Source organism: Cyprinodon tularosa, unplaced genomic scaffold (assembly GCF_016077235.1).
Source record: "Cyprinodon tularosa strain WSP-4 unplaced genomic scaffold, ASM1607723v1 ctg117, whole genome shotgun sequence".
NCBI classification, from domain to species: Eukaryota; Metazoa; Chordata; class Actinopteri; order Cyprinodontiformes; family Cyprinodontidae; genus Cyprinodon; species Cyprinodon tularosa.
In genome coordinates this window covers 1,920,402-1,930,478 of record NW_024037970.1, presented here as the reverse complement: position 1 = coordinate 1,930,478, position 10,077 = coordinate 1,920,402, and the positions used below count along the sequence as shown (strand labels likewise).

At 40.3% G+C, this 10,077-nt stretch overlaps 1 long non-coding RNA gene across 1 annotated transcript; it reads left to right on the top strand.

Annotated features, from left to right (window-relative positions):
• Positions 1-7,846: 7,846 nt before the first annotated feature.
• LOC119798457 lies at positions 7,847-9,050 on the top strand. Its single transcript, XR_005282723.1, has 3 exons — positions 7,847-7,957; positions 8,669-8,707; positions 8,795-9,050. It is a non-coding gene; the product is annotated as an uncharacterized LOC119798457 (long non-coding RNA).
• Positions 9,051-10,077: the final 1,027 nt, after the last annotated feature.

The following is a 10,077-nucleotide window of genomic DNA, read 5'->3' as shown; positions in this document are numbered from 1 at the left end:
CATTTTGAGAGCCATAAGTTTATTCAACTACTGTCACCCACTCCTGGTAGGCAATAAAAAGTTCTACTGGATCCACTTTGTATTAGATTTTTTCCTGCTTCACAAAGGTAGGCAGCAGCTTGACAAAGCCATGATGGCAATTATTTTACATTATTATGGTATCGGTATCGGTCGATACTGCACAGCCAGGTATCGGGGCCAAAACAATGGCATCAGTGCAACACTAATTTAAACACATAAAAGCAAAAAAAACACACTAAAACACAAAACACATGCAAAGAGTAAAGACTGCAAGCAACAAAACAAATGCAAGTCAGGAAAAGTTGTAAATTAGCGCTACATTAAGGACATGCTCCAGACCAGTAGAGGGAGACAACTGACAAGAACACTGGGGCATCCCATTTATGCGGATCTTGTCCCATATACGGTTGTCTGGAGCACTCATTATGTGGTGTAGCTTTCCTTAACTTGCAGTGTTAGTTCTACTTGCACTACTGTACGTTTTCTTATGTAACATAGAAAGTGCTCTGGAACAAGTCCTGCTATATTCCTTTTTTCGCTGAATCCCCAACTGGATCCCTAAACACTAACCCTAAGCACTAACCCTCTGTTTGCACGTTCCCGCTGAGGGTCCGCCACATTAACTGCAATCTCAAAGGCTGAATGGTCGAGTGGACCATTCAGCCTTTATGTAGCAAGTCTGCAGCAGTAGAGTCTCGCTGCAATTTGGCAGCGGGTGTAACGGGCAACTAGTGGAAACACGGGCAGTCAAATGTAAGTTCCACTGGTTTGCTGCATCTTCATCAGACTGGCAGAGAATCACAAGTTCGGAAAAAAGACATGATTAATCCCTAAATGGAAGGCCCTCTTTTAAATAAATGTATTTGACTATATAGATTTTTCTTTTTAAAAAGGAAACATTTTTATGTATGTTAACCTTTGCCACAGAGCTACAGCCACTCACATGCGGCGTAACTATTTTTGCCATATAAACAACTGCTTTCCCTTTTCATTGGAGGGAAGAGACCATCCCTTTAACGTATATACCCCCACATACAATCCACACAGCTTTCACTTGTCTGTGGATTCCCATACAACCAGATTTGTTCTCTTTGTTTAATGCTGCCCATGCACATCCTATCAGCTTATGCAGATGATCATGTTTGTTAATTTTAAGATTCATTCATAAGATTCATAAGTTCATAAAACACAGTTCGTTTAGATTTTTAGGACTCGTGATATTGCCTTTTAACCATGGTTTAAAATGACTCTAGGCTGTTTTGCTTTTTCAGGCTTTATTTATCTCTAGGTTGACAATTTATTTTCAACAAACCTCTAAAGGCCATAACAAAACAGCTCCCAGTGATTAAATTATGCAGTGAAGGACTTTTTAAAAATGACATAACTTCCTAAGAAATTATTTAAGCTAGATTTTATATGGTGTTACCAAATCAATGTGAGTATATATACCGTATTTTCACGACTATAAGGCGCACTTAAACGTCTTTTTTTTTTCCTCAAAATGTGCGGTGCGCCCTTTGGTGCGGTGCGCCCTATGTGTGTTGTAACTGTGACTTTTGAGACCACCTCATTGAGGAGATGATGAAAGAGTGGCTGAATGTAAGGAGACCAGGTGGTTTTTTTCCACTCATCACCATCGCTGTTAATATGTAACTCCTTGCGTGCCCATCTCACAGCTGATGTGAAAAACATGGGGAAACAAATTAACGCTGTGCTCGCTGTTCAACCGCTCGACATCGGTGTGAACCGGACCCAGCAGGTGCAGCAGAAGCAGCGAGTTTACATGCAAAGTCAATGATTGACACGCGTATAGGTGCAGCAAAAGGTCCCGCAGCGCGTTTTGAGCAGCAGGCGCTGCGCATCGGGAGCGTTTAAGCATCTGCCAACGCGCTGCTGCTGCTCGAGATGGAAAAATTGAAGTTTTGCTGCTGGACGCGCCGCATCAACCAATCAGAGAAGCTGATCTGGGAGCTGACAGCGAGACAGACACAGCGCTCTGATGACATATGACATTAACGCAAATGAAAAAGGCTGGATGGATGAGGAGATGATGAAAGCGTGGCTGAGGCAGTTGTATGTGAGGAGACCAGGTGGTTTTTTCCACGCATCACCATCGCTGCGTGCCCATCTCACAGCCGATGTGAAAAAAAAGGTGAATCAAATGAACGCTGTGCTCGCCGTTATCCCGGGGGGTCTGACAAAGGAACTTCAACCGCTCGACATCGGTGTGAAGCGGCCGTTCAAAGTAAGGCTGTGAGCGGCGTGGGAGCGATGGATGACAGACGGAGACCACAGTTTCACGATAAGTGGAAGGCAGCGCCGGGCAAGTTACGCCACCTTTAGCGGATGGATTGTTGATGCTGGGACTAACGTGTCTGCTGGCTCTGTTGTTCAAGCTTTCGCAAAAGCCGGCATTATTTCTGAGGAGCCGCCCGGCACGGAAAGTGACTCTGACAGCGAAGAAGGGGAAATTGGCATGTCTGATTTAGCGCAGCTGTTTAATTCAGAAACAGAGGATGATGACTTTGATGGGTTTGACTAATACTTTGTAATAAATACATGAATAAAGCACAATCATACTCAGTTTTGCTCCCACTCTATTTTTCTACCTGAAAACCTAATTCAACAGCAGCCTCTGGGCCCGGTCTCCTCCGCGTATACCGCAGTGGCTGGCAGGTGTTTTTTCATCTAAATAATCTAAATCTTGCAGCTATATTTGCTGTGATCAGTGGGAATAAAGTAGTTTTAATATGTTTTTAAGTGAGAAAGTCCACCTGAAAACTTCATAATTGCAGTCAGTTCATCCAGATTATCTATTTCTGTCGGAGGCGCTCAGACCCCCACATACCAGCGGTGCACCGACAGTAGAAATCCCTTCATCAGCAGCCTCTAGGCTGGGCAGCCTCCGGGTTCACGCGGTGGCTGGCAGGTGTTTTTCATCTAAATAATTTAAACTGCAGGCACCAGGATACCGGTAATAAAAGCGAACATATTCCGTCGGCAGGTTTCAGGATTTTAAGTTAATTTAGGAGCGATCACAGCGCACTGTCATCTGCGATGTGTCTGTCTCACTGCCAGCTCCCATGTTTGATTAATACTTTGTAATAAATACATGAATAAAGCACAGTCATACTCAGTTTTGCCCCCGCTGTATTTTTAAATATGCAGTAGAGGTATTTAAAGGTAGTAGAGGACATGTACCTGTATATAAAAAACGCGCCCTATAGTCCGGTGCGCCTTATGTGTGTGTTAAATACAGAAATGGGACACATAACTGAGAGTGCGCCTTTTAGTACGGTGCGCCTTATGGTCGTGAAAATACGGTATATCTTTTTAGATGTTATCACTCCAATGTTGTGCACTACTATTTGCTCATGTGTCCTATTACATTTGTATAAAAAAAACATTGAACATTGAACTTAAAATGAGCTTTAACAGAAGTATTGCAGGCAAAGGATGGTAAAAGGTGTAAAAATGATCGAAGGAATAAAATAAGGACTACTTAAAATAAAAATCTATTTTTATCCAACTAAAAGATACAAACTTCTGATGATTGAAAGAACTGTAATTAAAATTGTATGTCATAAAAAATTTAATAAACAGCTAAATAGCCAGAATAATTTTTTAGGGGGAAGTCCTCAACCCCCACTACTCTGGAAAAACCAGCTGAAATAAATGGATAAACAACTTGAAATACTCTTGGGAAAAAAAGTCGCCTGTTGCAATTAAGTGTAGGCTAACAAACAATTAGATATTATTACTCCAATGTTGTGCACTACTATTTGCTCATGTGTCCCATTACATTTGTATAAAACACATTGAACTGTTGGATACTTTTGTGAGATTATTTCAATGATAATCAAGGGAGAATTACATTAATAACTTATGACCTGACCTAGGACTTATGACCTCATTTCTTTATCACATGTATGTAAATGCATTGACACTTGGATTATTACCTGGAAAAAAGCTAGATCAATGGGTCAACATGGTTTGGCTATTTGATTAACTTTTTCTTCTCTGTTGCAGAAGAAAAACACTGTTCTGAATTTTGCCAAATCCTTGCTGTCACACTCGGTGCTCAGTGTGTGAAGATCTCTGCTGCTTAGACAGTGACATGAGTTTTGTGCAATTTTATGGCCTTTAGCTCATCTCACTCTCCACGTTTTCCACTTTTAGAGAGCCTGCTGTGTTTCTGACAGTCCTGACACAGAGAACACAGGTTAAACCTGTCATTCAACCGTCTCTGTGCTTTGAGGAGTTACATTTTCTCTGGTCAGCTCTTGCCAGTTTGTGATTCACTGAAAGGAGGTTAAATGGACATTTCTAAGAAAGTCTTGCATCTGCCTCGTCTCATGTCACTCTTGTTTTTTTGTTAGGGTCTTTCATTCCTTTGTGCTGCGGTTGCCATTCGTTTTGGAACGCCTCGGGATCGTCTTTTCCATTCCCAGACAGCTGGAGCGAGTTACTGACTGCTTGGCGATCGGTCCAGTGGGGGAAAAGAAGCAGATGGTTAAATTCCCATGTCACCCTGTCTGCTTGGCAGAGATGTCAGGGAGCAAGTGGAAAAGGATTTACTCGCACACAATGAAAATATATTGTATATACATGCATGTACAGATGCACTCACAACTGGGATCCAGTGCTCACGCATATAAACGCAGGAAGCTTCAACACAGATTTTTTTCCATTTACAGTGGAGGCTTTCAGTTGTCGCTCCTGTCCAGAAACACTTAATCTGAGTAAAGCAGGAAAACAAGCCTAAGTTCAGGCCACCGAAATGAGAAAAGGAAAAAAATATGCCCCGGGTCCCTGTAAAAGGAATATTTCAATAATCATCTTTCACAAAAAACATGCATAAGCTCACAAAAATAAACATGTATTTCTGTATATTTCATTGTTTTGAGGCTAGAAAGTAATTGGAAGAGGCTTTGAATATTCCCAGTCTATTTCCATTTATTGTTTTCAACTCCTCCTGGTCAGTTTGGCAGCAAGTTCAGGAGGCACACAGAGACATAACTCCCCGGCTCCTTATGAGGGATCACAAGGCATTCCAATACCAGAAAAGAAAATATAACCCCTAATGGGAGTTCTGGGTCTGCCTTGAAATCCCAGCGGGAGGCGCCAAAAGGAGCTGTCTAGGAAGAAGGGACCAAGCTATCATTAGACAGTTAACTTATGACAGTAATTACATTCAAATATTGAAACTCCTAAATTATATCCATAGCACACAGAGATATATATTTCAAATGGTTGTTTCTGTTCATTATTATGGCTAACAGGTAGTAACTTTCAAAATCTTAAAATAATCTGAATATGAAATTAAATCAATGAAAAGCTATTTTGTATGCATGGACTAAAAAATAAAAATATATAGGTAATATGTAGGTAAACCATCAAGACACAGGATAGAAGGACCCAGTAATCAAGGCGAGACTGACAGTGGTATTGCTTTCAAGAATATATATTCGACCAAAGTCTGATAAAATCACATCAAAAAGGAAAGTGTTTGCATAGCTTACAAAGAGTTTATAAAGACATACCGTATTTTCACAACCATAAGGTTATGTGTGCCATTACTGTATTTAACACACACATAAGGCGCACCGGATTATAGGGCGCGGGTTTTATATACCCGTAAATATCCTCTACTACGTTTAAATACCTCTACTGCGTATTTAAAAATAGAGCGGGAGCAAAACTGAGCATTTTTGTGCTTTATTCATGTATTTATTACAAAGTATTAATCAAACCTGGGAGCTGGCCGTGAGACAGACACATCGCTGATGACACAGAGCGCTGTGATCACTCCTCTGAAACAGTTTATTGAGGCATAAATTAACTTAAAATGCAGAAATCTGCCGGCAGAATATGTTCGCTTTTATTATCCTGGTGCCTGCAGTTTAGATTATTTAGATGAAAAACACCTACCAGCTGCCGCGGTGAACCGCGAGCAGGCGACCCGGCCAGAGGCTGCTGTTGAATGGGATCCTACTGACAGCGCACCGCTGTATGTGGGGGTCTGAGCGGCTCCGACAGAAATAATATTGGAAGGCAGGATAGAAATCTGGATGAACTGACTGCAGTGATTAAGTTTTCAGGTGGACTTTCTCACTTAAAAACATATTAAAACTACTTTATTCCCACTGATCACAGCAAATATAGCTGCAAGGCAAAGAGGATAGAGTAGCTCCGCCCAACGCGCGTCAGACACACTTTTGCACTAACTGGTAAAAGCAGCAAAAATGAAGCAGCAGACGCGATTTTGCTGCTCTTGCTGCATCCGGTGTGTAAGCAGCATTACTTTGAACGGCCGGTTCACACCGATGTCGAGTGGTTGAAGTTCCTTTGTCAGACCTCCCGCAATAACAGCAAGCACAGCGTTAATTTTTTTCACCATGTTTTTCACATCGGCTGTGAGATGGGCACACATGGAGTCACAGATTAACAGCGATGGTGATGCGTGGAAAAAAACCACCTGGTCTCCTTACATACACCTCCCTCAGCCACTCTTTCATCATCTCCTCAATGAGGAGATGAGGAGTTCTGCATAAAGCACATACCTGTTCTTTTATACACAATCCACGCCCACACTTCCCCCTTTAACGTTCTCATGGTGGTCTCAACAACGTCCGCAGTAACAACACACATAGGGCGCACCGCACACTTTTTCCCCTCTTTTTTGAGGGGAAAAAGAAAACGTTTATATGCGCCTTACAGTCGCGAAAATACGGTAGATACATAAATACATATGTGGCAATGCATCAAGTGGAAGACTATATTGTGTCACAATCTTTGTAATAGTACAAGACAATAAACTTGTTAGCCTTAAGCTTTTTAACCGTATATGAATTCATGTTGTCAATGGAGAATTACATATAAAAAAAGCAAATAAGACTGTAAATAATTCAACCTGCCATTTTAAAAAAGGAGAACCATTCTATCAAGCGACGGGAGAGAAGGTAACCTAGAAAAGAAAAATAAGCAATAAAAAAACCAAAAGTCTACATCGGTGTAGCTTTTACCATATGGAGACAATTCATGATGGAGTGCGGCTTCAAAGCGGATGTGGATTTTGCAGGTTTTCTGTTGGGCGGGTAAGTTAATCCACTATAAAAGTGAAATATATTTTGCTGTTATAATGTATTAGAAAAACAGGGCAGTGTAATCCAGAATCTACTCTGTCTTTCTGGCAGAGGCAGCCAATTTGTTTGTTAGCCTACACTTAATTGCATAAGGCGACTTTTTCCAAGAGGTTTTTAATGTGTTTATCCATTTATTTTAGCTGATTTTTAATTAAGTAATGGGGGTTGAGGACTTCCCCCTAAATAAATGATTCTGGCTATTAAGATGTTTATTTAATTTTTTGATGACATACAATTTTAATAACATTTCTTTCAATCATCAGAAGTTTGTATCTTGTAGTTATATCAAAATAGATTTTTATTTTAAGTAGTCCCTATTTTATTCCTTTGATTATTTTTACCCCTTTTACCATCATTTGCCTGCAATACTTCTGTTAAAGCTTATTTTAATCTTATATGTTGAACCAACAAAAAGTTCTAATGTGGCTGAAAATGTATGTCACACACATTTTCACAGATTCCTTTATTATTTGCTAAAAGCTGTTAGGTTTGGCTGCTTTTCTGCACTGCGTGACTCGGTCATCAGACTCGTGATCATAGAGGCCCCTACTACTGATTCTATATGTGTGTCTGTGTGTACATGTGCTTAAGTAGAGGACACACGGCAGTGGGAGGTGTCCATAGCAAGAACACCCTGCTGACAGCTGTAGACAGGTAGGAAACCTTACAATAACATCACGCTGGAGTTCAGGAAGGAGGTGTGTAAGATGGAGAGCGGATGTTCCTGTTTGACGTCCATCTATGCATCAGTAAGGTCCAGTAATCAGGGCGAGCATGCCATTTTATCACAGGTAAATACATTTTGGACTATCACTGCAAGAGCAGAAAGACTAATAGATTATGATATAGTCTATTCTTGTTGCTGTGCCTCTTGGTCTGTTTTCCAGGGATTTTTCTTAGATTATTTTAAGCAAATATTTTTGATAATATTCATTTTTTTTTTATGTTTTTTTTTTTGGCCTTTAAAAAGCACAACCCTAGGTAAGCATTTAGTTTAGTGTTGTTTTGTTTTCTGGAGACCTTGCTTCTGCAGCGCTTATTTGTTTGGCTGTTTATCAAAAATATACTGTATGATCCATCCAAGTAGATATGCTGTGGAGATATAAAGGCTGATGCAACTTTCTTTTTGTCCTGAAAAGTTTGAGTTTGAAATAACGTCACAGCAGAGTTGTGAATATTCTGACTTTGTCCTTATATTTGCTGTTGCACCACCTGTCAAATAATCTAGGAACCTCATCAGTAACAGTCCAATCAGCGATGGCGGTTTGTTTCTAAAAGAAACACTTCTTATCTGCATAAGCAGAAGCCAGACAACATTATTTGGGATTTTGCATTATGAAAGCATAGCAGAAATGGGTAGTTCTGTTAAAAAATACAGTAAATGGTTAAATGAATGCGTGAAGTCATTTTTTCTATCCCCAAAACCAAAAATTAGTCTTGCCTTGAGATAATCTCACTAACATGATTTGGAAAGAAAATTGGCTTGTCTTTTTTTCTTGCAGATTTGGTGATCAGGCAAAAAGCCTCACAAAATGCATCAGGTAATGTTGTGCGTCATTGTGTTACCTTAAAAACTTCTGCACATTACATTGGTGCATGGCTGTATGATGGGTTCAATGTTGCAGCAGCATCGTCGGAGGAAGGAATTTCCCCTGCAACCAGAGGGTTGTCAGTTTAAGCCCCGGTGTCGTTGGGCAATACACTTAACCCGCACTTCACCTGCCTACTGATAGTGGTCAGAGAGCCTGGTGGCACCAGTGGACGGCAGCCTCATTTCTGTCAGTGAGCCCCAGGACAGTTGTGGCTACAATGTAGCTTGCCACCATCAGTATGTGAGTGTGTGCTTGAATGGGTGAATGTAGTGTGAAGTCCTTCGACTTGAAAAAGCACTGTATAAGTGCAGGCCATTTACTATTTTATTAAAACTGCTTAAATTAAAACTAGTCTAACCATGACTCTTCCTTTATTCCCTGCTGCTGAGGACCCTTCACTTGTCCACCTTCCTTCAAGCCAGCCAGCTTTTTGGTTTAAATTTGTACTGCATTAAAGGAGGCAATAGTTCCCATTCAAAAATGCTCAATCAAACTCCAATGATTCACATCCGGACTAAAGAGAAAACTTAAAAGTATCTCTCAGAAGTGGCTTTTTTTATTAACTCTGACTCTAAATCTGCTCAACAAATGTGCACAGGACACATACAACCCTGTACTGTCGCTCATTGGGGTTTTATGGCAAGATAAAAGAAAACCAAGGAGGTTATCTCCCATTCAGCTGACATTCCAAGTCAGAAGATGGTGTTGACTACAGCACACTAATTGAAGACATATTTGAAAGATGTATCAATGGGTGCCAAATACGCTTTGACTCACCCTGCAATCCTGGTGCAAGAGAGACCTCCAGTGGCTAGGTTCCCCCTTAGGCCTGTTAAAAGAGGAGGAACAAGAAAAAAAAAAGACATTTGAGTGTCTAGAAATGTTAGATTTAGAACTTTAACAGTATCCTACTAGCATTGGTAGTGTCTTGTTAAAATCATAGTATGTATCAATAGATCACTGAGCAAGTTATAAAATATTAATTATAGTATTTCACCTTATTTTTGGAAATGATTGTGCAGTTGCTGTTGTCTCTGTGTGTTATGTGTTTTATGTCCTATCAAGTAAGTTTTTTTACATTGAGTTTTAAAGTAAATAAAAGGAAAACTGCTTCATCAAAATGTCCTCAAAACAGCAGCAGTTCGGCTATTGCATTAAAAAGTAAGCAGGGAAAAAACAAAGGGAACCAAGGGATAGTTTCTGAAAAAAGCAAAAACTATTTCTGGGATCCTCTGTAATCTCCCATCTCTTAGCTTTAAAGTTACCCAATAAAAAATCTGGATTCCTGACAGAGAGGAAGTTATCATTAAAAAAAGAGC